The 27,610-nt window shown below is 36.5% G+C and overlaps 1 protein-coding gene across 1 annotated transcript in view; it reads right to left on the bottom strand.

The window, feature by feature from the left end:
- SPINK5 (serine peptidase inhibitor Kazal type 5) overlaps window positions 1-27,610 on the bottom strand; it is a 134,275-nt gene that overhangs the window by 79,786 nt on the left and 26,879 nt on the right. The gene's annotated exons all lie outside the window — the stretch shown is intronic.

Here is a 27,610-nt window from a genome sequence, read left to right as displayed (position 1 = left end):
GCTAGAATATTTCCCTTTTTTTCATGAATTAATTTCTTTCCTATAAAATATAATCATTGGTCTCAAGGTCTGTGCTATAAGCTTTCTTTCCAGTGGTTTAGTGAAATTAGTGACCATGGAAAACAAGTTCAAATTGCATTACTATCACAGGTTAGAAAATTGACTATCTTAGCTTAATGGAAAAAGAATAGGACAGGGAGTCAGAAAATTTGTTTCTATTCCTGTCTTTGCAACTACACAGTGTTATGGAAATGAACCTGGCTTTGGTTCATAATAGATCTGTGTTCAAATCTTGACTCACAAGTTACTAGCTATGTTGTCTTGGGCAAGTCACTTATTTGCTTTCAGCCTCAGTTTCCTAATATGTAAAATAGAGATAGTAAAACTATATTGTACAATTGTTGTAAGAGTTAGAGGTAAATCGTGTGTGTGTGTGTGTGTGTAATGTTTAGAACAATTCCAAGCATATGTGGTAAGTTTTATAGTTAATGATAGCTGGCCTTGCATTTTTATCTCATTATAATGATGTGATTTACTAGACTAATTTCTAAGACTCCAAGAAAAGTCAACTTCTCTTAAACGTGGTCCACAATGACAGATTTAAGTTTACTTGGCATAGAAATAACAATCCCAAAACATTCTGAAGTAGAATCAAAAAGTCAGGATATAGGTTCTCTTTTTCATCCTATCATTATGTTCTAAACCATGACACCTGAAATAGGTCAAAGTATTAACCAACTAAACTTTGCCAAAGCCATTGCTAGGTTTCAGTCATCACTGATGTCTATAAAAATCCTCCTCTGCATAATGACATACCAATACTAATTTTTTAATCTTCCATTTGCTCTGTTAAACCATATGAAATGTGTCCCAACCATACACTCTGTTATTGACGGTAGAAAAGTTTAATGCCTTACAATAGAATTGGTGACTGTGTACTATGCTCTGATGAAAACAAAATCTAGCCCAAATGGACAGTATTCCCAGGACTGGAAGTAGTGATAGGGTGTAACAAAAGAACCAAAAGATGATTGCATCTCTAAAGTATCCCTGCTATGAGGAAGGGTTGAAGGAGTTGGCTTCTTTCTTACTGGAGAAGAGTTCCTTACTAACACCCAGAACCTTCTGAAATGATGAATAAGAGGATTCAGACTGATAACCTCTTCCAGGAGAATAAAATGGCCAAGAGAAGATTCAGTGAGCACCCCAAATACTGGAAGTACATGTCAGCTGGCTCTTGTCATCAGACCTACTTCTGCATTTCATTTTAGAAATGTAAATCCAGAGGTGATTAATCATACACTCTGTTAATCACGCCTTATTTTTGAAAACCATGGACTTTAAATTCAAATGAATGGGACTGAGGTTTTAGAGAACTGGGTTTTGGGTTAATAGAGTACTTTTTGTTGTTGTTGTTGTTGTTGTTGCGGTACGCGGGCCTCTCATGCTGTGGCCCCTCCCGTTGCGGAGCACAGGCTCCAGAGGCGCAGGCTCAGCGGCCATGGCTCACGGGCCCAGCCGCTCCGCGGCACGTGGGATCCTCCCAGACCGGGGCACGAACCCGTGTCCCCTGCATCGGCAGGCGGACTCTCAACCACTGCGCCACCAGGGAAGCCCCTAGAGTACTTTTATATTAGGTTATCAGAGTACTTTCCTGAAATTCTAAATTCTGGTTTTTTTTTGCCAGTTCTTTCAATTATTCATCAAACGTGTAAAACCCTTTTCTTCTCATTAAAAAGGAATGGAGTTAGGTTGTAAAAAGTATAAACTTTACAATTCAAAACATGTATCAAGTGGCCCAGAATCTGAATTCACATCAAGGATATTGACACAGAGGGAAGACATAAGAAAAATATAAAGTAAACAAGATTTTGTAGATCAGTAATGTTACTAAAGACAAAGGTTATTTCCAAAATCCAAAGTTAGCAGATCATTGTTCAGATCTTCTCTTTTTCTATGCTGAGATATCCTTGATGATCACAATAGTTTAATAAATAATTATAGTCCCTTACAATTAAATCACCTTCCGCATCCTTCCAAACAATCTGTCATCCATTAGCTCTCATGACTTGTTTATACAATGCAGTGACGCAGCAGAGTAGGCGTTATTGTCCTTTCCTTACCTGACAAAAATGGTGCCATTAATAAACCTCAGAGTAGGAACTAGCTTGGATGGTAATACCAGCCTTGCCACTTTCTCACCTTTTACACCCTATGTGGCCATCGCATAGCATTTCAGACAGTTCAAAGAGAATCTGGACGTTAACAGTGCTTTAAACTGGGTTCAACATTCTACTGCTAACGTAGTCCTTTATGTTTATCCCCTGCTCTCACATTCATACACACACACACAACCATAAACCCATAATGACAAAAAGAATTACGTTTTGACCATGAGTGAAAAAGTATATGTCCTAACAGTTCTTAGAAGATGAATTAATTTCTTTTTTATTTTCTTAATTTTTAATTTCCTTTCCTAAAATTCTCATGTTTTTCCCCATTAATTTAACATGTCTGTATTCTCTTTTTTTGAAAGAAACTAACTGGAAAATAGCTTTTACCCCCCTTCTTATCTTGAAATGTCCCATTAACAGGTACCTTTACTCCTTCTCTGGGAGCTCCTTTCTGTTTGTCTAGAAAGGCTGAGAAGCTATAAAGATAAGCATATCATTTTATCTAAGAACAGGATGAGATGGGCATTCTTTGATCACTAAGCATACAGACCCTACTATTTATAGACATAATCATTGCTTATGTTAGATTAGGATTAAGAAAACAGGAATGTTTTAATACCTAATTTTTAACTGTATTAAATTTTATGTATCAGGTTATATTTTGTTCTTAAAAACAATATCTAGCTTCTCCCTACAGTTGATGCTACTGGAACTCCTATTCCATGACCCTACACTATCCATCACTTGAAAATTCTGTACATCCTCAAGTCTCCTAGGATTCATTCTGACTGTAGAAAACAAGTTTGTGGAGCTACAGTCCTTTGGAAAAAAAATCACAATGAATTAATTCTGAAGTAGCTAGTATAATGAGTTTTGGCAAAAAAGTAACGCATATTTTTCAGTGAAATATTTTTATGTGTGTGTATATACAATAAGAAGAAAACTATTAGATTTATAAGCAAAATTAGGAAAAGGTGGTATATATATCTTTATTAAATTATTTCAAAGAAATATAAAATTTGCTATCATTTATGGTGCACTTACTGACAGGTACAACAATAAAGAGTATCATTTTTTTCTTTTTTTTACAGGTTAAAAAATGGAGGTTTGGTGAGATTCTATAACTTTTCCAAGGTCATACAGCCTGTAAGCAGTGGTCTTTGCAAATGATAATAGTCAATGAAAATAAAGGCAGTGAAATCCAGAGTCCAAGCTCTAAAATAACACACACTGTAGTGACCATATTATTTACACCTGTAACTAGTTTATCTCAGGCACTTCCTGTTATAGACTGAACCGTTTCCCTCCAAAATTCATATTTTTAAGTCTTAAACCCCAGTATTGCAGAATGTGATTGTGTTTGAGGAGAGGGCCTTTAAAAAGGTGATTAAGTTAAAATGAGGCCGTTAGGGTTGAGCCCTAACCCAAACTGACTGGTGCCCTTATAGGAGGAAATTTGGATGTAGAGAGAGACACCAGGGATGCCTGTGCACAGTCATTTACACTAGACCACATGGTTTGTAAGCAGTCAAGCTGTGGCTCACATCTAGGTTTTAAGACTTAAAAATTTCATTCAAACAAGCAGCAAGTTAAATAGCACCAACCATTGTGTCATACAACAATCTTGATTCACTAGGCAGAAAAAAGCAGTAAGAATGACTAATAAATCAGAGAATCCTCAGGTATGGGACCAAATTACCAAAATGTGATTTAACAAGTTAAAAATATAAGTCCAAAGTTAGATGTTATGGTATTCCAATAGATTCTATAATACTCCCCACATGAATACAACCAATATTTACTGAATGCATACAATTATCTGTTATCATGTGAGAGCCCAGTGTTAAGCTTGTGAATAAAATAGATGTGGTCTCTAATCTCTAAGAAATTATAGTCTAGTGGAAGAAGTAGAAAATAATCATACAAATCATTGTTCACCTGAATCTGTGAAAATCTTTTAAAAACGATGTCCATAGAGTAAAACTAGCATATAATACAGATATTTGGCCTCTAGAAGGGAATTCCCCGATGATACTCTCAATTCTTAAAAAAATAAGCTGTGGTTAAAGAGGTGTATAGCCTTCAATCATCTGAAAAATTCAGTTAATCAAAATGAATCATTCCAGGCTTCCCTGGTGGTGCAGTGGTTGGGAGTCTGCCTGCCGATGTGGGGGACACAGGTTCGTGCCCCCATCCGGGGGGATCCCGCATGCCGTGGAGCGGCTGGGCCCGTGGGCCATGGCCGCTGACCCTGCGCATCTGGAGCCTGTGCTCCGCGGCTGGTGAGAGGCCCGCGTACCAAAAAAAAAAAGAATCATTCCTTGTAGAAAATAAACTTATAGTTACCGGGGGGTAAAGGAGGGGAAGGGATAAATTGGAAGATTGGGAATGACACATACACACTACTGTATATAAAATAGATAACTCATAAGGACCTACTGTATAGCACAGGGAACTCTACTCAATACTCTGTAACGGCCTATATGGGAAAAGAATCTAGAAAAGAATGGATATATGTATATGTATAACAGATTCACTTTGCTCTACACCTGAAACTAACACAACATTGTAAATCAAGTATACTCCAATAAAAATTTTAAAATATATATTTTAAATGAATCAGAGAATGAAATTTTGCTGTAGTAATTTCTTTTATCTGAATTTTAGTTTCCACTATATTACTAGTTAGTTAACTAACACTATTAGGGGTGGGCAGGAGTTATTTAAAAGTGAATTTTAAAGTGAATATAGAAATTTAAAAGTGAATATAGAAATTATTTTGCATTTAGTGGGTTTTTTGTTTGAGTGGCACCTCCCACATGATATTAATGCATTTCATCACCATGTCCTTACTATAAAACACCTCTATTTAAGAAGGTATTTTTCCAGAAAGTAATTTTAATATTTCTGAGCAAGAAGCTGTAAGTAGTGGACATTTATTTGTTATCTACATGCACAACCTTGGAAAATGCAATAACCAGCTTTAGTCTACAGTGTAAGATAGGGATTATTTTTTCTCTCACTTCTAGATAGAAAATACTACTTATGCTTCTAAGAAGTATTGTAAAACTGTATAGGAAATTATTTAAGAACTCTATGCAGTTACTAGCATTAATAAAGGCTATTAATATACTTATTATTATTGTACTTATAGAACAATTGCCTATAAAATTTATTTTTATAATAGGATAATATTTATATAATAAGAGTACAATACTAATTTGTACACAATATGTCTATATAAAAATATTTATATACTGTCTATATTTTATATATTTGATCCTCACATTAACTCTTTGAGGTAAGCAGATAATATCTTATTTCCATTTCATGGTCAGTAAAACTGAAAATCAGCATGGTTGAATGATTTTCCTCAAGTCTGTTAGCCATAAGTGGAAGAGCTGTGACAGGAATTCAAGTTTCCTGATAGATATATATATATACATACATATATATGTATTTCTTCTGATATATATTTTTTCACACTCTCCCATATTTAACAGAGGTCTAAACACAAATTCAGTGAGATTAGGATAGGAAAGAAGAAAACATCAAAAGAGTACAAAAGAGAGGCATGTATTCAGAAAGAAAATAAAGACAACAGAAGGACACCAAATATATCGAAAGAGAGAAAATATCAAGTTTGAACCAATCTTGGTGATGAAGGGCATATTAACATGTAAAATGCTTTACAAATTACAATTTTTAATACATATTCTCATTTGGGCCTCATGAACCTTTTGAGTAGGTTGGACATACATTATTGCTAGCATCCCCATTTTACTAAAATTTAGAGAGATCTTTCCCAAAGATACAAACAGTAAGTGGTGAAAGCTGGAATCAGACAGAAGTCTACTCAATCAAGATTCCATTGTCTTTTCCCTATGCCCTTTGGCTTTTTTTTTTTCCTTTGGAAGATCAAACTTTATTTACTACCTGCATACAAAAACATATTGCACATCAAACAACCAAAATCAAAAAAAAAGGGGGAAAAAAAGAAGGAAAAAAGGGGGAAAAAAGAAAAGGAAAAGATACTCTACTGAAGACTAACATGTAGTTTATACAGAATAAACCTTCTGGAACACTGTGAAAGATGCTTGAAGCTTTCATAATTTCATTAGGAAGAAAATGATGAGAAGGCAAATAAGAAAACTAAAATACCTGAGTTATTTTCTGAAAAGAGAAACAAAAAAATATGTATGCTAAAGCATACACCAGGTTTTGTTTTGTTTTGTTTTTTAATGATAAGATTTCCACTTCTGGCCAAGATGCAGTAACAAGGAAAGAATATTTCCTCCCACCTGAAACAATAAAAGAAAAAAAATAGTTTAAAAAAAAAAGCTACGTGCAACAATAGTTTTCTGACACTGGACATTAGATAATGCAGGTCATGATCCTTGGGAGTGGGAACAAAACCCAAGTTAGCTCTACATTGCCACAGCTTACTGTCTATAGTTTCCAGTCTGTTGAATAGAGAGAGAAAACACAGGTAGAGCACAGCAGTCTCCCTGAGATGAGGATACAAAACTGAGAGTTGAGGAGACCAAAGGAGGTAAAATTTACATGGCATGTTACCAAGAAGAGAGAATTTCAAAGAGAGATTTGCAGCAAATTGTCCACCTAGAGTCTTCAACTGAGTGATAGTCAGTAACTGTGTGTGAGAAAACTACTCAAGGCTGTGGAAAAAAGGGTGCTAAGAAGTAGAGGGAATAATATCCAGAGTTAAACAGGAGAGGAGATGGCTTGTGTTCCCACCAATCAAAGGGAAAAACCTGTCATTGAGTTAGAGATCTGAGAATGGTATTTCCCTAGTAGTGAGAAAAAATTAACCACAAAGGTTGCTCTGGTTCCACCTAACAAAGCTTAAAAGCAAGGCTAGAAAGGATCAAAGTACTTTCAAGTAACTTTACTGTGTCCCAGCACAAACCTCAAGGACATTTTGAGGAAAGAAAAATATTCATCACTAAACAAAGTAAACATAAAATGACTAGCATACAATCCAAAATTACCAGACAAACCAAGAAACAGGAAATAGAATTTATGTTAAGAAGAAAAATAGATCAAAAGAATTGACTGGACTCATGATTCTAGCCAAAAGAAAGTAATAGGAACTGGAGTTATACTGCTGCCTGCAATAAGTAAACAAACAAATAAAAACAAACAGATAAAATATATGAAACAATGGTTTTCAAGATACTGGAGAACAGTCTCTTGAAATGCAGACAAGTGATCCATGAAAGATAGTAAACAAACAAGCTGAGACTTAAAATTGCCCCAGCTTACTGTCTTAAGAAAATTTCCAAGTCATAGAGAATGAAGGAGAAACTCAGGCACAGCCATACAGACTCTGTTAAGGAGACAACTGAGATTCCAGAGAGATGAAGGCAGCTGGAATTTACCAAAACAGAATACTGAAGATGAGAGAGCTGAACAGAGTGGGTACCCTAGAAATATGAATAACACTTAAGGATTCAGCACAGTATTGATCACCAAAGGCACATGACATAACTATTCAAGACCAAAGAAAGATCCACCTGAAATAATTAGAGAGAATAGCACCCTATGTTCATACAGGGTCAGGACTAGTACCTGTTCCTATCAACCACATTGGAAAAATCTCAAAATTCATAAGGCGTTGGATAGAGTACTCAAAAGGGCTGTGTCTCAGTAGTAGGGGATAATTAGTTCTAGCCTGAATATTTCTCTGGTCCTACCTAACAAATGGTATTAGCAAGATCCAAAAGGATAAGCACACTTTTCCTAACAGAACTGCATCCCAGGACAAAATTAAAAATTATTTATAAAAATACAAAATCATTCACTACTCAATAATATAAAACTAACAATGTCTGGTATTCAATAAGAAATTACCAAGCATGCTAAAGAAGCAAGAAAATATGAAGAGCAAGAAAATAGTGAGGAGAAAAATCAATCAATTAAAACTAACTCAAAACTGTTACAGATGTTAGAATGCAAGGACATTAAAACAGTTATAAATGTGTTCCATATATTCGAAACTATAAAGTAGAGATATGGAAGACATAAAAACCAAATACAAATTGGACTTTGGAGTATGAAACGAAAAATATACTAAATATGATTAATGATAAATTGGATGTCATAGAAAAAAGATGAATGAATATGAAGACATATGATATAAATGATACAAAATAAACACAGAGGAAAAAAATTTAAAGACAAGAGCATCAGTGAGCTGTGGGACAACTAATATAAGAAGACTGATATAAGTGTAATTGGAGCCCCCAAAGGTAGGCCTGGGAAGGCAGAAAAAAATATTTGAAGTAGTAATGGCCCCAAATTTTCCACACTGTAAACCAACAGGTCAAGAATCTCAATGAACTCCAAGCACAAGAAATGTGAAGAACCTATACCAAGGCACATCATTATCAAGTTGCTCAAAAACAGTGAGAAAGAGAAAATCTTCAGAGTAGTTGCAGGGGGTGGGTGAGTGGGGCAGGGAGAGAAGGCTCTGTTATATACAGAATAATAAAGATTAGGAAAGCGGCAGATTTTCTTTCGGAAATAACACAAGTAAAAACACAGTGAAGCAACATCTTTAAAGTACTGAAAGAAAATTCTGTCAATCTAGAACTCTATGCCCAATAAAAACATCTTTTAAAAATGAAGGTGAAATAAAGACTTTTTTATGTATAAAAGTTAAAAGAATTCATCCCTGGGCTTCCCTGGTGGTGCAGTGGTTGAGAGTCCTCCTGCCGATGCAGGGGACACGGGTTTGTGACCCGGTCCGGGAAGATCCCACATGCCGCGGAGCGGCTAGGGAGCCTGCGCGTCCGGAGCCTGTGCTCCGCAATGGGAGACGCCACAACAGTGAGAGGCCCACATACGGCAAAAAAAAAAAAAAAAAAAAAAGAATTCATCCCTTACTCCATACATTTACTGGAAGAAATATTAAAGGAGATTTTCAGGCAAGAGAAAAAAACATACCACCTGAAAATATGGATCTACACAAAGGAAAGAAAATCATTAGAAAGGATAACTACATGGGTAAATATATGAGAATTTTTCTTATTATTTAAATCTCTTTTAAAAATAACTGCTTTAATAGTAAGAACTAAAGATCTATAGGTAGTAAATTAACAAAGGAGATGTAATGAAATCATAAAATACTTGATTTATCCAAAAGCAGAAAAAAGGAAAAAGGTAACAAGAAAACAGAAAGGACAAATAGAAAACAAAAAGATGGCAGACTCAACTCTGACCATATCAATAATCTATATTATATTTAAACCTATATATTTTATGTAAAATATATATTAAATGTAAATATATTCTATATAAATGTATTAGACATAAACGTATGTGTGTTATATGTCAATATGTAAATTAAAAGACAGATTGTCAAATTAGATAAAAAAAGGAAAATCCAGTTATTTGCTGCTTTCAAGAAACACACCTTAATGTAAAGATAGAAATAGGTTAAAAGTAAAAGGACGGGAAAAGATATATGATACTAACATTAATCAAAAGAAAGCTTGATTGGCTGGTTATATGAATATCAGACAATGTAGAATTCAGAGCAAAGACTATTACCAGAGATAAGGAGAATCATTTCATGATGACAAAGATATCAATTCACCAAGAGGACATTTTTACCACTCAAAGTGTTTGTACCTAACAAAGGAGAAGTAGTCAAGAGTTATAGAAATTACATGAGAGAATATTTCTTATTGTTTCATCAGATGAAAACCAAGCATTCATATATTTATAAATCATAGTATCTGTTTATAACTCACCTTAAGCCAGAATTGTTACTCATTGGCATTTTGAATACTTAGAAAAGTCTTGAAATTCTTTATGATCAAGCAGAAAAAAAAAGTTTTACTCCATGTAACCCAAGAAAGTAAAGCTAGAACCTGACTGAAGTTAGTTAGAGGCTGTTATCACTCCATTGAAAGGGAAAGCTCTCTAACAATGAAATCTGTCCAGATATAAAGCACATGGTTGCCTTGGAGAGATTGTCTTTTATGCCTCTGGAGATGGCAGAAAAACCGTAAGTAACACTTAACAGATCACATGCATGGGCTGCTACTATCTGGGCCTAGGGTAGAATAAGTGGATTTAAACTATAAAATTTGAATGCTATGTAGAAATTAACTAGATTCAATGAAGATAAACATGGTATAGGATTAAGAAAATGTTCAACACAGAGATTTGAAATTAAGCATTTTTCTCTTGTATACTTATCTATAAGGATATTAATGCCAATCAAAAATTTAGATCAATATCAATATGTAGGAGTCATGTTGGATTTCAGTAACTGAAAGCTTGAAAACCATAGGTGCTGGAAGTAAGGAGAAAAAAATAAAAAAAAAAATTTTTTACACTAAGGAATCTAGCAACCTGGTAAGGAAGACAATACTTGCCTCAGAAATAATTCAATAGAATATAAAATATTTTTTAATTAATTAATTTATTTATTTATTTTTGGGCTGCGTTGGGTCTTCATTGCTGCGCAGAGGCTTTCTCTAGTTGCAGCAAGCGGGGGCTACTCTTCGTTGCGGTGCGCAGGCTTCTCACTGCAGTGGCTTCTCTTGTTGCGGAGCACGGGCTCTAGGCATGCGGGCTTCAGTAGTTGTGGCACATGGGCTCAGTAGTGCGGCTCCAGGCTCTAGAGCGCAGGCTCAGTAGTTGTGATGCACGGGCTTAGGTGCAACACAGCATGTGGGATCTTCCCTGAGCAGGGATCAAACCCGTGTCCCCTGCACTGGCAGGCGGATTCTTAACCATTGCACCACCGGGGAAGTCCCAAACAAAATACTGAAGTGTCATAAAATAAGTACAAATGAAGTGTCCAGGAAAGATACAGTATTTCTATCTGGAAGATAGTAATGATTTTTTTGAAAGATGTGGACTTTGGATTGGGTGGGCCTTGAAGCTTGAGAATATTTGAACATGTGGGGATAGGAATGTAACTGATTTTTTAGCACAATGACATACTCAAAGTTCCAGGAGCAAAATAACGTGGGGTCTCCATGAAAGACTAATAATACCTTTTGACTGCATCAGTATATGAGAAAGTAAAGAGTAGAAAGTAATTTTAGAAGAGTGGGATGTCAGAATGTAGCTAAAATAAACGATGGTGACCATCCAATGCTGGCAAGTATTTGGAGAAACCAGATGTCTCATATGTTGCTGGTAAGAATGTAAAATGGTGCAACCACTCTGGAAAATAAGTTGGCAGCTGCTTAGAAAAACTAAACATGTACTAATTATACTACCCAGCAGTTGCACACCTGGGCATTTATCCCAGAAAAATGAAAACTTATATCCACACAAAAACCTGCACACAATCATTCACAGTAGCTTTATTTGTAATAGCCTCAAATTGGAAACAACCAAAATGTCCCTCAGTAGGTGAATGGTTAAACAAACTTTAGTATACTGCACCATGGAATCCTATTCAGCAATAAAAAGGAATGAATTATGTATACATGTAACCACTTGGATGGATCTCAAGGGCATTATGCTAAGTGAAGGAAGGCTATCTCCAAAATGCACATACTGTAATTCAATTTATATAACATTCAAAATTACAGACATGGAAAACAAATTAATATTGGCCGGGGGTTAAGGATGGCTGTTGGATGCGGAGTGGGGGGTGTAGATGTGACTATACTGAGGTAGCATGAGGGAGGTCTTAGTGGTGATGGAGAATTGTATATCCTGATTGATGTGTTAATTACACAAAACTACACATTCGACAAAATAATATCGAACCACACACACACTTCATCAAAATCAAATTCCTAGTTTTGATTTTGTAGTATAATTATGTAAGATTTAATTATTGGGAGAAATTGGGTAAAGAGTACACAGGACTTCTTTGTACTATCTTTGCAAAATTCCAAACATAGTTTTTAAAAATGTAGATTACAAAATCCTATGTTCTTTCTATAAAGTTTACCATGTACTTACCATAGGACCCAGAAATCTCACTCTTAAGTATTTACTCAAAAGAAAATTAAAACATATGTTCACACAAAACTTATAAAAGAATATTTAGAGCAACTTTGTTCATAATCACTGAGAAACATAGATGATCCAAACGTACATCAATTGGTGAATGGATTAAAAAAATCTATTGTACATCCTTACAGTGGATTTCTAATCAAGAATAAAAAGAACTGAACCTTCTCCAACATGGGTGAACATCAAGAACATTATTCTAAATGAAAGAAGCCAGATACAAAATTCCATTCATATGAAATGATAAATATTATGAAATAAATATTTATTAATACTCATAATAAATAAATACATAGTTATTTATTTATTTGGCTGCACCAAGTCTTAATTGCAGCACGCAGGATCTTTAGTTGCAGTTGTGGCATGCAGGATCTAGCTCCCTGACCAGGGATTGAACCCGGGGCCCCCTGTGTTGGGAGCGCAGAGTCTTACCCACTGGACCACCAGGGAAGTCCTCATATGACATTTTTAAAGTGACAAAATTACAAGGGCAGAAATCAGATCAGAGGGTGCAAGGGGCTATGAATCAAAGGAGAGATACAGGATTGACCACAAAGGTGCACATGAAAATATTTTGAGGTGATGGTAGTTACACGAGTGATTGTCAAAACTTATGTAACTGTACACCCAAAAGTTTAAATTTTGCCTTTATAAATTTCACTTCAATAAACTTGACTTTGGAAAAAAATTGACATTAAATATCATACTATTTTTAAAACATTTATACATTTAAATATTAAGGAAGATAGAAATGGATTTACAAGAAAATCCTAACATTTATTATCTCTGGTGGAATTACTTATGATTTTTTATGTTCTCCTCTTTCATTATCCTTGTCTGATAAGTTTTTTGTACCAAGTAGGTATTATTTTTAAGAATAAAAATGCTATTTCTATAAATTCGTTAGGTATTTTTAGGGCTAGATAGAACATTGAAAGTCATCCAACTCCCCCCTTTAGTTTACAGATGAAGATAGGAGGGCTAAGCCAAATAGAATGATTTTTCCTAATTATTTCAATTAAAACCATGCATCCTCAGTACCTTCATCCCCTAAGCGATATGATCTAACTGCAACTGTCATGATTTACTTTGATGGGGTGGAGGAGATTTTCATCCTTCCAAACTCCCACTTCATAATGCTAAAGCAAAGTGTCTCGGGATTTTCCTGGACCATCTCCTGGAGGTGGATCCCAATAGTGTCTGGACAGAGAAGATTACTTCTCCAATCTGCACCACAGGAGACAAGCAGTTTTTGGAAATGTGTGACTTGCTAGCATTTTGATCTCAGACAAATCATGATAAGAGTATCATTCACTTGACAGAATTGTTGAGCAGATTGACATGATTGTGTGAAAAGGCTAAAGCAACTATTATTATTGGTAGCTGTTCAAGTTATACATGCTGAAGTCCTTCTTGAGAGCCAAAGGAGATGTAACTTAGAAGTGTTGGGCTTTGGAGCAATGCTACCTGGGTTTAAAAACTGGCTTTTTTGCTGTGTAAACAGGGACAATTTACCTAAACTCTGTCTCAATTTCTTCACCACTAACCTGAGAAGGGTAACATGATTGCCATGAGGATTACATGAGGTAATTTATGTAAAGCCTTTAATAGTACCTGGCGTATGGAGAGTGCACAGTGTTATCTGTTGTTAGAAAGGTCTTCTTGTTAGCCTGCTGGCTACATTGAATTAGAGATCACAATAGGGAAATCCACTTCCGGGTCTTTTAAAGTATTGAATATTTTGTGGGAAGTGCTAAAAACCAGTGCTAATTTTAGGAGTACAACTAATAGCCTCCAGGGTGAAGGAGTCATTTCCTCATTAGTGCCCCTTCCTTCGGACAACATATTGTACTTCAGGTGGTGCAGCTTTTGTAAGGAATTGGGTCACCCTCAGTGAACAATAGCCACACATGGCTGGATGGACTAACAGGTCATCTGAGCCATCAAGAAGTGACACCTTTTCAAATAGTTCAGAAAATCAAATAGCTCAATCTAAGCTCTTAAATTTTCAAACATTTTCCCTCCTTAAAAGAGAGGAAATGTCTTATTACCCAGCAGGGGATGAGACTGGAGGTAATGCCTTTTCTTACCGTTACCAGTCCCTCTTATGCCTTTAGCTCATTTGCAAGTTCATGAATGAAGTCAAAATAGTGTTTGATGTGGAATTAGGAAGTCTGTGTTTTAATTCCAGTCCGCACTTTTAGCTGAAGTGAGACAGATTGCATTCCTAAACTACTAATGATGTGAGGCACATTGGGAAATGAACAAAGGGGACGAAAAGAAGGTAGGCCAGTTACACTGTACTGATGAAGTGTATCAACCAATATAATAAAGATATCTTCACCGAGGATTTTTAAGATAGTGAAACTACTCTGTATAATACTATAATGGTGGAAACATGTCATTATACATTTACACATTTGTCCAAACCCATAGAATGTACAATATCAAGAGCAAACCCTAATAAAGATATAATTAAACAGTACTAGTGGAAGGACTCATGAGCTATAAGTTGCTAAGCAGAAGCTAGCTGCTGTTCTTGGTGTAGATTGGTATTATGTGCCTCAAGCTGCCTCAACTCCTATTTTATCAGGAATAGTCACTTAAAAGGCTAGTTCAGGGCTTCCCTGGTGGCGCAGTGGTTTAGAGTCCGCCTGCCGATGCAGGGGACGCGGGTTCGTGCCCTGGTCCGGGAAGATCCCACAGGCCACGGAGCGGCTGGGCCCGTGAGCCATGGCCGCTGAGCCTGCGCATCCGGAGCCTGTGCTCCGCAACGGGAGAGGCCACAGCAGTGAGAGGCCCACGTACCGCAAAAAAAAAAAAAAAGGCTAGTTCATTACATCTGAAAATTTCAAACAATTATGTGGGGTTTGGGGAAGACGAGAGGGAAGAGCTAACACATTTTTTTGCCCCTAGATTAATGACTATATGCAATTTTAAAATTAAAGTTAGTCCTCAAAAAATACAATTTGTCATCATCTGGGTGTGGTTGCATTATAAGATGCCACTGCTGTGAAGATGTCTGGCAGTGGCACCAGGCCAAATCCATTGTGGGTGTGGAGACATCCAGAGTAATAAAGTAGAACTCCACCCTGTTGTCTTGTTGCCTAATTAACTTGTGTGCTCTGAAAACAACTCTTGGGAGTCAGAATAATCTCTCATCTTAGAGTTGTGATGCAATGGGAAATGGCAGCCTACTTAGGGCAGAAATGCAGAACATCCTCTGATGTTGGTTTTCTGGGAAGACAGGCAAGTGGACAGAAATGGGCTCTGCAATTCCCGTGGAAGTTAACTCTTGATTCCTTGCTCACTTGGCTTATGTTTCTGAGCTCAGCAAAAGGTGCTTGCATAACCCAAACAGCCTCGCCCCAGGCCTCTTCTCCAGAGGTGGAAAAAGTGAATATCATCTTAGGGCCAAATAAATGGCTTTGCCAGAGCACACTTTTTTCCTTCCATTTCTCGTGGAAGTAAACAGTGAGAGTAGACATGGGGTGAATCCTGTTGCAAAAGGAAAAAAGAAAGACCGAAAACCTTTCAAGTCAGGCCCTGGCAAGAAAACACACTTAGCTCTCTTGAGTGTCCAGTCTTTGAGAGAGTTCAATACCCAAAGAACCAGGTGTATGTATATTTAGGAATAGTCACAAACTTATCATAGTCTTTGAACAGGAATGGGCAGGTGTATTCTAGTATATTCAAATATCTTCATTTTATCAGTGAGTCCTGACAAGGGGAAGCCATAGGTTCAAGGACAAAAAATTAGAGACTGGCCCAGCTGGAACTCATTTCACTTCTCCTGACTCCTAGCCCCATGTGTTTTTCCCAAACCACAACTTTTTCAGTCACTCACTCATGCCTGATTTGGGGATTGACTCTTTTTTTTTTATCACCCTGTATTCCAGGGAACAAACTCAGACTCATATATAGTATTTTATGTAATGGGGTTTGACCGCTAGTTTACGTTTTTATTAGTTTTAATCTATTTTAAATAAAGGCAATTTTGCCCTCCAGAGGGCACTCAGCAATGTCTGGAGACATTTTTGGTTGTCACATTTAGGGATGTTCTACGGCCCCTAGTGGATAGTGGCCAGGGATGCTGTTAAACATCCTGTGATGCACAGGACAACACTCCCCACCCCAACAAGGAATTAGCCAGTCTAAAATGCCAACAGAGACGGTCAGAGACTCTACCCTAGAATTATTAACCAGAATTAGCTCCAAAGCTTCATTAATTATCTTGGTGATTATACAGCTGATTCTGGAACAAGGGATTCTGCTATGCCCCCAGAGGGTATAAATATACTGATAGAAAAGCCAAGTGATACTTATTTTTTAATGTCTTACAGGATTGGAAAATTGCTTATTTCTGATTTTAAAAACCAAATCCTCGCCTGAGTGTAGAGTACATGAACAAATGTTGAATCCATCAATAACCCGTTTTCGCCAGAGAAAGGACCACTTTCAAAAAAAGATGTAGAATACTGGACATTTTACTTTGGCCTTCTTTCTGTTTCCTCCATGTTTTCCAATCATTATTTTGTCATTAGCATCTCCAGAACTGAACTTCTCTTAGATCTAACTTCAAGACCCTTTCCTTCCAAGGATCTTTTTTCAGTGACGTTTCACCTTTGATGAAACTTCACCAAGCTACCTAGGAGTTCACAGCTGGTCACATACTAAAGGTTTATCTCTATTTCTGATTCTCTTCACTGTTAAAACAATGGTCTACCTTAAATTTGCATTCCAGAGAATGCTTTCCTGTCTTCCATTCTTCTTGCTTCTTTAGAACTTTCCTAAGTGTCTTCTGTTCTTTCTTTGGAGATTGCAACATTTCTGTCTTTGCAACATGTAATTCAATTTTTAAACAATAAAATTTGTTAAAATAAGATCTTGAATATAACCATAACATACATAATACATAAAAGTGTTTTGTTTTCAAGCAGAGATGGGAGGACTAATATGCCTCACCCAGCCTCCCCTTTTATTACAAGTGCAGAAACCATAAGTTTTAAAATCTTGGAGAGGGGTACCTGCAAAGAAGTATGTACTTATTTTATTGATCAAAATGAAAGAAGAAAAAAGTATAAACAGTTTGAAAATAACAATGATGTGAAGTGTGGACTTTTCACCCTATTTTCCCCCTGCATCTCAACTGCTCGGAGGTATCCTAAATCTTGTTTCTGTTGAAAATTCCTCATGTTGTGAAGAATTGTATTATCCTCATTGAACGCATTATTCAGATTTGCTGCCTCTTTTCTTCATTTTTAAAGACCACTTCTCATTTTCCATTAGCTCTATCAAAACTATTCATTCATTGTGCTTGCTTCGGCAGCACGCATAGTCAAACTCATCGATTCGCTGAGTCATTACTGAGCATCAATTTCAAAGTCAGTGGAAGTTACTGAAGATGAATCAGATAAAAGTCTTGCCTTCAAGGGTCTTGTAATATAATAGAGTAGACAAGGCATATGCCCAAGATAGCTTTACTTTGAAATAAAAAGTGATAACTGCCAAAAGATAAAGTGGCATGGGAATTTAGAATGAAAAAATTTACTGTCAGCTGAAATATTAAGAAAAAGATTATAGGAGACATGAAATTTGAAAAAAAGCCTTGAGAGATGAATGGTCTGAACACATAGATATATGGGTGAGGCTCAGGAGAACTATATTTGGAGGAAAAGTAATATTGCAGAGCTTAATTCAACTGTAACAAAAGGTGACTGAAAATACTGATAGATACAATTATAAAAGGATATTGGGACCAAAATGTAAAAGGGCACAATACCTGGATCTTGGGTCTCATTCTGCTTTATCTCTCATGGCTCTTTCTACATGATTTTTTTAAACATCAAATATTTTATAGGAAGTCTGTATACTGGACTTTAATGTTCTATTAAAGAAAATCTTGGTTACCTATTCTGCTTTATATTTGCTGATATGGACAAATTTTGGCATGCCAAATTGAAGAGTAATCTGATATACCTTCATAAGTTAGAGAATATAATAAGTGGAAACTTATCACCTACATATAATCAATAAGGAAATATTATTTAAAAACTTGGCCAAGGTAACACAAATGACATTTTAAAATGAAATTGAATAGGCAATTTTACTGGAAATGAGCTAAGCTTTATGTGTAATATTTTGAAAAAAGGAAAATGAAAAATTATCAAATTTGTTTAAAAAGGATACTGCAAGCTTGTGGTTTTAAAATATACTTGTATATCTATATATCTGTATCTATCTTTACCCGCCCCCTCTGTCTATACGAACATTCAGTCATGATAACAGTTACTATGACAAATGCAACAACAGATTAGTGCTGCTAAGAAAAATGTTGCCACATGATGATTTTCCTTAACAATACTGATTACCACACTGAAAATACCTGGCATAGGAGAGACAGTAGAACTGGAAATCCAGAGACACAGACTATAAACTTGGTTCCTAGTTACAAGTCATCTGGCCTTGGACAAGCTACATTGTTCTCCTAGAACAAAGATTACTCATTTATGTCGTATAGAGAATAGACCAAATGTCTTCTAATTTCACATAGAAATAATAATAGTAATTTTGTCTTCCTAGATGCATGACATGTCGATGAGGAAATTCCCCACCTGATTTATTTGAGGAAAAAGCTCTAGACTATTGTTTGAGTATAGGAAGGCATGGCCACTAATTGACAAAGGTGGACATATAGGCCAAGGGCAGTCAATCCATAGGCTGAGAATACTTTGCTTAAAGACTTCTGCATAAGAGGGGCAATGGATATTATTTTAGCTAAATAATCCTCTATTTTAGCTAAATTCCCCTGATAGAGTTTGAGTGGTACAATATGGAGAGAATCAAAATACTGACAAACAGAAAAAGAAATAAGACACAACAAAGTAGGCCAGGCTAGGAGAATAGTGGAGTCAGAAAAACTAATAAAAGGGTTGGCAGGAAAATCTATTGTTCCCAGAGATGAAGGCAGGGGTTTGAAGTATTGCAATTATATTGACACAGTTGTCTACAAAATATGGAATTCAAAATTTTAAAATTACTTATTAGAGAAATGCAAATCAAAACTACAATGAGGCATCACCTCACACAGGTCAGAATGGCCATCATCAGAAAATCTACAAACAGTAAATGCTGAAGAGGGTGTGGAGAAAAGGGAAGCCTTCTGCACTGTCAGTGGGAATGTAAATTGATACAGCCACTATGGAGAACAGTATGGAGGTTCCTTAAAAAACTACAAATAGAACTACCATACGGCCTAGCAATCCCACTACTGGGCTTAAACCCTGAGAAAACCATAATTCAAAAAGACACATGAGGGCTTCCCTGGTGGCGCAGTGGTTGCGCATCCGCCTGCCGATGCAGGGGAACCAGGTTCGTGCCCCGGTCTGGGAAGATCCCACATGCCGCGGAGCGACTGGGCCCGTGAGCCATGGCCGCTGGGCCTGCGCGTCCGGAGCCTGTGCTCTGCAACGGGAGAGGCCACAGCAGAGGGAGGCCCGCATACCACAAAAAAAAAAAAAAAAAAAAAAAAGACACATGAACCACAATGTTAACTGCAGCACTATTTACAATAGCCAGGACATGGAAGCAACCTAAGTGTCCATCGACAGATGAATGGATAAAGATGTGCCACATATATATAATGGAATATTACTTAGCCATAAAAAGAAATGAAATTGGGTCATTTGTAGAGATGTGGATGGACCTAGAGACTGTCATACAGAGTGAAGTAAGTCAGAAAGAGAAAAACAAATATCGTATGTTAACGCATATATATGGAATCTAGAAAAATGGTACAGGTGAACCTATTTTCAGGGCAGGAATAGAAAGGCAGATGTAGAGAACAGTTGTGTGGATGGTGGGGGAAGGGGAGGGTGGGATGAACTGGGAGATTAGGTTTGATGTAAATACACTACCATGTGTAAAATAGATAGCTAGTAGGAACCTGCTGTATAGCACAGGGAGCTCAGCTTGGTGCTCTGTGATGGCCTAGTTGGGTGGGATGGTGGCGGGGAGGGAGGTCCAAGAGGGAGGGGATGTGTATATGTGTATGGCTGATTCACTTCGCTGTGCAGCAGAAGCTAACACAACATTGTAAAGCAATTATACTCCAATTAAAAAAATTGTAAAATTACTTAACACCAAAACATGTCTACAGTAGTTCACACACTTGAGTTTTACCATTATGACTATGCACTGATTGTAACGTAATATTAAAACCTTAAAAAATAAAACTCTGGCACCTCAGCTTTGTAGGTCCCTTAAGTACATTGTCAGTTTCCCAATCGGATCATTTACTTGAACTACTTTTGGTCTTCCAAAAGCCTTTTGATGGTTCCCCTAGGATCCTTCTTTCTTCTTTTGTATTTAAATTCCGTAGAAACTACATAACTTGAGATTTACCCTCTTAAAAAAATCTTAAGTGTACTGTACAGTATTAACTATAAGCACAATGTTGTACAGCAGATCTCTTAAGATTTTTTTCATCTTGCATGACTAAAACATGCATGATTGAACAACTACTCCCCATTTCCCCCTCCCCCTAGCCCTGGCAAACATCATTCTACTTTCTGTTTCTGAGTTTGACTATTGTAAATACCTCATACAAGTGGAATCATATAGGGACTGCCCTGGTGGCACAGTGGATAAGACTCTGCAGTCCCAATGCAGGGGGCCTGGGTTTGATCCCTGGTCAGGGAACTAGATCCCACATGCATGCCACAACTAAGAGTTCACATGCCACAACTAAGGAGCCTGCGAGCTAAAACTAAAGGAGCCCACCTGCTGCAACTAAGGAGCCCTGCAGCCACAACAAAGGAGCCCATCTGCTGCAACTAAGACCTGGTGCAACCAAATAAATTAAATAAATAAATAAACATTTTTTTTAAAAGTGGAACTGTAGTATTTGTCCGTGTGTCTGTCTTGTCTCACTTAGCATAATTTCCTCAAGATTTGTCTATGTTGTAGCATGTGACAGGACTGCTTTCTTTTCTGTGGCTGAATAACATCCCATTGTATGTATATACCACACTTTCTGTCTATCATCCTTCTTTCTTACTGCCACATGTTATCCTCACAATTCATTCCCATTACTAGAGGTAGCTTGGGTAAAACCTCTTCTCCTCAGAGCCTAAAGAACTAACTAATATGTTTTTCACCTGTCATCTGATTTAATGTTCCCCATAGACCTATGTGATATTTTATCTCCATTTTAAAATTAGAAAGTGAGGCTAAGAATCTTAACCTAAGTCACAAAACTAGAGAGTGGCACGGACTGGATTCAAACCTAGAAATGTGTGACCACAGAGGCATGCTATTGTGCTGCCTTCCAGACTTAAAATGCCAGCAGTTGGGAATGTAAATTGGTGTAGCCACTATGGAGAACAGTATGGAGGTTCCTTAAAAAACTAAAAATAGAGCTATCATACGACCCAGCAATCCCACTCCTGTGTATATAACCGGAAAAAAACTATAATTTGAAAAGATACATGCACTCCAGTGTTCATAGCAGCACTGTTTACAATAGCCAAGACATGGAAACAACCTAAGTGTCCATTGACAGATGAATGGATAAAGAAGATGTGGTACATATATACGATGGAATATTACTCAGCCATAAAAAAGAATGAAATAATGCCATTTGCAGCAACATGGATAGACCTAGAGATTATCATATTCAGTGAAGTAAGACAGAGAAAGACAAATAGATGATATCACTTATATGTGGAATCTAAAAAAAAGATACAAGTCAACTTATTTACAAAACAGAAACAGACTCACAGACATAGAAAACAAACTTATGGTTCCCAAAGGGGAAAGGGGGTGAGAGAGGGACAAATTAGGTAGGAGTTTGGGATTAGCAGATACAAACTACTATGTATAAAATAGATAAACTACAAGGTCCTACTATATAGCACAGGGAACTATTATATTCAATACCCTGTAATAAACAGTAATGGAAAAGAATATGAAAAAGAACATGTTTATACATGTATAACTGAATCACTTTGCTGTATACCAGAAATTAATACAATGTTGTTAATCAGCTATACTTCAAGAAAAAAATTTTTTTTAATGCCAGCAGGCTGTGATCTCACACTTCTAACTGAAAATAATAGTGTAATATTTTTCATAATACTTTCATATCTTTAGCCCATTGGATAATAAGACTGTTTTACTTGTTCTTTGTGGGAGATAAATGAAGAGGGTAATAACATTCTCATTTACAGATGAGGAACCCTAAGATTCCACCCAATTTGGAGACTGTATAAAGTAAACTACTGCAGAGGAAAAGACATATGCTTTAGAGCCAACCTGCTCCACATACCAGGTATATGAACTTCTGCACCTCTTTAGTAGAGAAGGAGAAATAATGACATTGATCTCACAGAATAATGTGAGGATTAAAGTTAAATGAAATTTAGCCCAATAATTGGCAAATAAAAGGTGTTCAATAAATGACTGTTCTCTTCCTCTTCCATTCCAGATCCCACCCACCAATTCTTTTTAAGAATTAAATCACACTGTCCTTAATAGCCACCAAACTCTTCAAGGTCAAATTATAATGTGAAATGAATGAAGTATGATTCATCATATAGGATTTCCTTAGATTTAAAGAATGTCATTTTATCCAGGACTACTCATGTCTATTTATGCTTACTTGCTAATTTATTTCCACCCCACCTTCTTCTAAAAAGTATTTGAGGCAGACAACTCAACTCCTAAATCAAATTTCCTAGATATAAACAGTGACATAAACACAAGAGAGCTCATTCTTTCTGAGATCTTCCAAGGAAACAATTGCCTATAGAAAAGGAAAGACGTGCTAAGGCACAAAGATCTGAAAGCCACATACATTTAGAATTGAGTACTGACTTTTTCATCAAAAAAGCTACATTCTAAAAATTTGCCCTCTCTGAGCCCTGATTTCCACATTGGTGAAATAAGAAAGTGGGATTAGTTGATTCTTCATTTTCTTCCCAATTTTATGATGTAATGTCATTATGGAAGAAGAGCATCAATCATGGAGTCTGCCCACTACCTTAAAATTGAAGTGCAGGAGAGTGCCAGCTGCTACAAAGAGGCTTCCCTGTCCACCTGGCTTCAGGAAACACTCCCTCCTCTAACCTCCTCTAGCATATATATATTGACTTGATCACCCATTTGACACGTTATTTTAAGGATTAAATTATGACTTGCTTTTGTATTCATAGCTGTATATCTAACAGAACAGAGACAGTACTTTATACATTTTCATAACCACAATACATGATAAAGTATCAAAAGACAGTGACTGCCTGCTGATAAGGGAAACTTTTCATTTTTGTTGGCCCAAAATTTAAAAATTTAAATTCCTTAATCCGTTTACAGTTATGAATACTCCCTGGTCCATGCAGAACATTTTCTGTCATTAACATTGCTCTCAGACACTATAAACCACTTTCACCTTAATTATTACATTTGTTGCCTCCAATAACCTCAAATCTTGCACAGTTTTGTCTGATCTACATTTCTACAACATTTTACAAGCAGGGAAGCACGACAAGTAAAGAACAATACAGATTAGGTTATGGGACCTAAATCCACCATTACCAGCCATGAAAACCAGAAAATTACTTAAAATTTCTGAGACTTGGTTGAGATTAAACTATTTCATAGAATTATTGTGAGGATTAATTAGAAAATATTTGAAAATTCCTAGGATTAATAGGTACTTAATAAATGGTAACTATTAGTTCCATAAAAAATTAAGGTATTGGGAAGGAAAACATAAAACTATCTTTGTGCACAGATGACATGATCGTCTATGTAGAAAATCCAAAAGAATCATAAAAAGACTCCTGGAATTAATAAGCGATTATGGCAAGGTTGCAAGATACAAGGTTAATATACAAAAGTCAATCACTTTTCTAAATTCTAGCAATGAAAAATTGAATTTAAAATTAAAAACACAGGGCAGCATGTGCTCTAGAGCATAAGTTCATGCCTCTCCATTCTTCAATCAAAGAATGAAGCTTTCCTTTGCTTCTGAACTGAGCTCAGTCTTGTTCTATTGTCCTGAGAGACACTGGGCAGGAGGACTGTTGTTGGGGACTGACTCCAGAGGGTCGTAACAAAACCAGCCATGTGGCTGACAGGGTCTTGGTGCTCTGGCCGGGTGTCAAGTCTGAGCCTCTCAGGTTGGGAGAGCCAAGTTAAGGACATTGGACCACCAGACACCTCCCAGCCCCATGTAATATCAGTTGGCGAGAGCTCTCCCAGAGATCTCCATCTCAATGCTAAGACCCAGATCCACTCAAGGACCAGCAAGGTCTAGTGCTGGACATCCCATGCCAAATAACTAGCAAGACAGGAACACAACCACACCCATTAGAGGAGAGGTTGCCTAAAATCATACTAAGTTCACAGAAACCCCAAAACACACCACTGGACGCAGTCCTGCCCACCAGAAAAAAAGATCCAGCCTCATCCACCAGAACACAGACACCAGTCCCCTCAAGCAAAAAGTCTACACAACCCACTGAACCAACTTTACCCACTGGGGGAAGATACCAAAAACAAAGGGAACTACAAACCTGCAGCCTGAGAAAAGGAGACATCAAACACAGTAAGTTAAGCAAAAACAGAAGACAGAAAAATATGCACCAGATGAAGGAACAAGGTAAAAACCCACCAGACCAAACAAATGAAGAGGAAATAGGCAGTGTACCTGAAAAAGAATTCAGAGTAATGATAGTAAAGATGACCCAAAATCTTGGAAATAGAATAGAGAAATTACCAGAAACGTTTAACAAGGACCTAGAAGAACTAAAGAGCAAACAGACAATGATGAACAACACAATAAATGATATTAAAATTCTCTAGAAGGAATCAATAGCAGAATAACTGGGACAGAAGAACAGATAAGTGACCTGGAAGATAAAATAGCAGAAATAACTACCACAGAGCAGAATAAAGAAATAAGAATGAAAAGAATTGAGGACAGTCTCAGAGACTTCTGGGACAACATTAAATGTGCCAACATTCAAATTACAGGGGTCCCAAGGGTCCCAGAAGAAGAAGAGAAAAAGAAAGGGGCTGAGAAAATATTTCAAGAGATTATAGTTGAACACTTCCCTAATATGGGAAAGGAAATAGTCAGTCAAGTGCAGGAAGTGCAGAGAGTCCCATACAGGATAAATCCAAGGAGAAATACGCCAAGACACATATTAAGCAAACTATCAAAAATTAAATACAAAGAAAAAATATTAAAAGCAGTTGAGAGAAAAGCAACATATAACATACAAGGGAATCCCCATAAGGTTAACAGCTGATCTTTCAGCAGAAACTGCAAGCCAGAAGGGAGTGACAGGATATATTTAAAGTGATGAAAGGGAAAAACCTACAACCAAGATTACTCTGCCCAGCCAGGATCTCATTCAGATTCGACAGAGAAATTAAAAATTTTACAGAGAAGCAAAAGCTAAGAGAATTCATCACCAACAAACCAGGTTTACAACAAATGCTAAAGGAACTTCTCTAGGCAGGAAACACAAGAGAAGGAAAAGACTTTGTTATATCTGCCACTTTTAATGTGTATGCCTTGAAGGATAATATTTTAAAAATACACTTTCATCATTCAGACACATAGATTTATCAGATTTAAAAAAAAATTTAGTATTGTCTATAAAAAATTTTAAGTAAGCTTATAGACAATGTTTGTCTGGAACTATAACAAGAGACAAAGAAGGACACTATATAATGATCAAGGGATCGATCCATGAAGAAGATATAACAATTGTAAATATTTATGCACCCAACATAGGAGCACCTCAATACATAAGGCAAATACTAACAGCCATAAAAGGGGAAATCGACAGTAACACAATAATAGTAGGGGACGTTAACACCCCACTTTCGCCAATAGACAGATCATCCAAAATGAAAATAAATAAGGAAACACAAGCTTTCAAACACATTAAACAAGAGAGACTTAATTGATATTTATAGGACATTCCATCCAGAAACAACAGAATACACTTTCTTCTCAAGTGCTCATGGAACATTCTCAGGATAGATCATATCTTGGGTCACATATCAAGCCTTGGTAAATTTAAGAAAATTGAAATCGTATCAAGTATCTTTTCTGAGAACAATGCCATGAGACTAGATTTCAATTACAGGAAAAAAATCTGTAAAAAATACAAACACCTGGAGGATAAAAAATACACTACTTAATAACCAAGAGATCACTGAAGAAGTCAAAGAGGAAATCAAAAAATACCTAGAAACAAATGACAATGAAAATATGGTGACCCAAAACCTATGGGATGCAGCAAACGCAGTTCTAAGAAGGAAGTATATAGCAATACAATCCTACCTCAAAAAACAAGAAACATCTCAAATAAACAAACTAACCTTACACCTAAATCAGTTAGAGAAAGAAGAACAAAGAAAACTCAAAGTTAGCGGAAGGAAAGACATCATAAAGATCAGATCACAAATAAATGAAAGAAATGAAGGAAACGATAGCAACTATATGCCACTAAAATGGACAACCTGGAAGAAATGGACAAATTCTTAGCAAAGCACAATCTTCCAAGACTAAATCACAAAGAAAGAAAACTACAGGCCAATATCACTGATGAACATAGATGCAAAAATCCTCAAGAAAATACTAGCAAACAGAATCCAACAGCACATGAAAAGGATCATACACCATGATCAAGTGGGATTTATCCCAGGGATGCAAGGATTCTTCAATATACACAAATCAATCAATGTGATACACCATATTAACAAATTGAAGGATAAAAACAATATGATTATCTCAATAGATGCAGAAAAAGCTATCAACAAAATTCAACACCTGTTTATGATAAAAACCCTCTGGAAAGCAGGCATAGAAGGAACTTGCCTCAACATAATAAAGGCCATATATGACAAACCCACAGCCAACATCGTTCTCAATGGTGAAGAGCTGAAACCATTTCCACTAAGATCAGGAACAAGACCACTCTCACCACTCTTATTCAACATAGTTTTGGAAGTTTTAGCCACAGCAGTCAGAGAAGAAAAAGAAATAAAAGGGATCCAAATAGGAAAAGAAGAAGTAAAGCTGTCACTGTTTTCAGATGACATGATACTCTACATAGACAATCCTAAAGATGCTACCAGAAAACTACTAGAGCTAATCAATGAATTTGGTAAAGTGCCAGGATACAAAATTAATGCACAGAAATCTCTTGCATTCCTATACACTAATGATGAGAAATCTGAAAGAGATATTAAGGAAACACTGCCATTTACCACTGCAACAAAAAGAATAAAATACCTGGGAATAAATCTACCTAAGGAGACAAAAGACCTGTATGCAGAAAACCATAAGACACTGATGAAAGAAATTAAAGATGATACAAACAGATGGAGAGATATACCACGTTCTTGGA

The sequence above is a fragment of the Physeter macrocephalus genome, chromosome 8 (genome assembly GCF_002837175.3).
Source record: "Physeter macrocephalus isolate SW-GA chromosome 8, ASM283717v5, whole genome shotgun sequence".
Classification (NCBI taxonomy): domain Eukaryota; kingdom Metazoa; phylum Chordata; class Mammalia; order Artiodactyla; family Physeteridae; genus Physeter; species Physeter macrocephalus.
The sequence above is the reverse complement of the archived record's forward strand: the minus strand, read 5'-3'. Positions and strand labels throughout refer to the sequence as shown.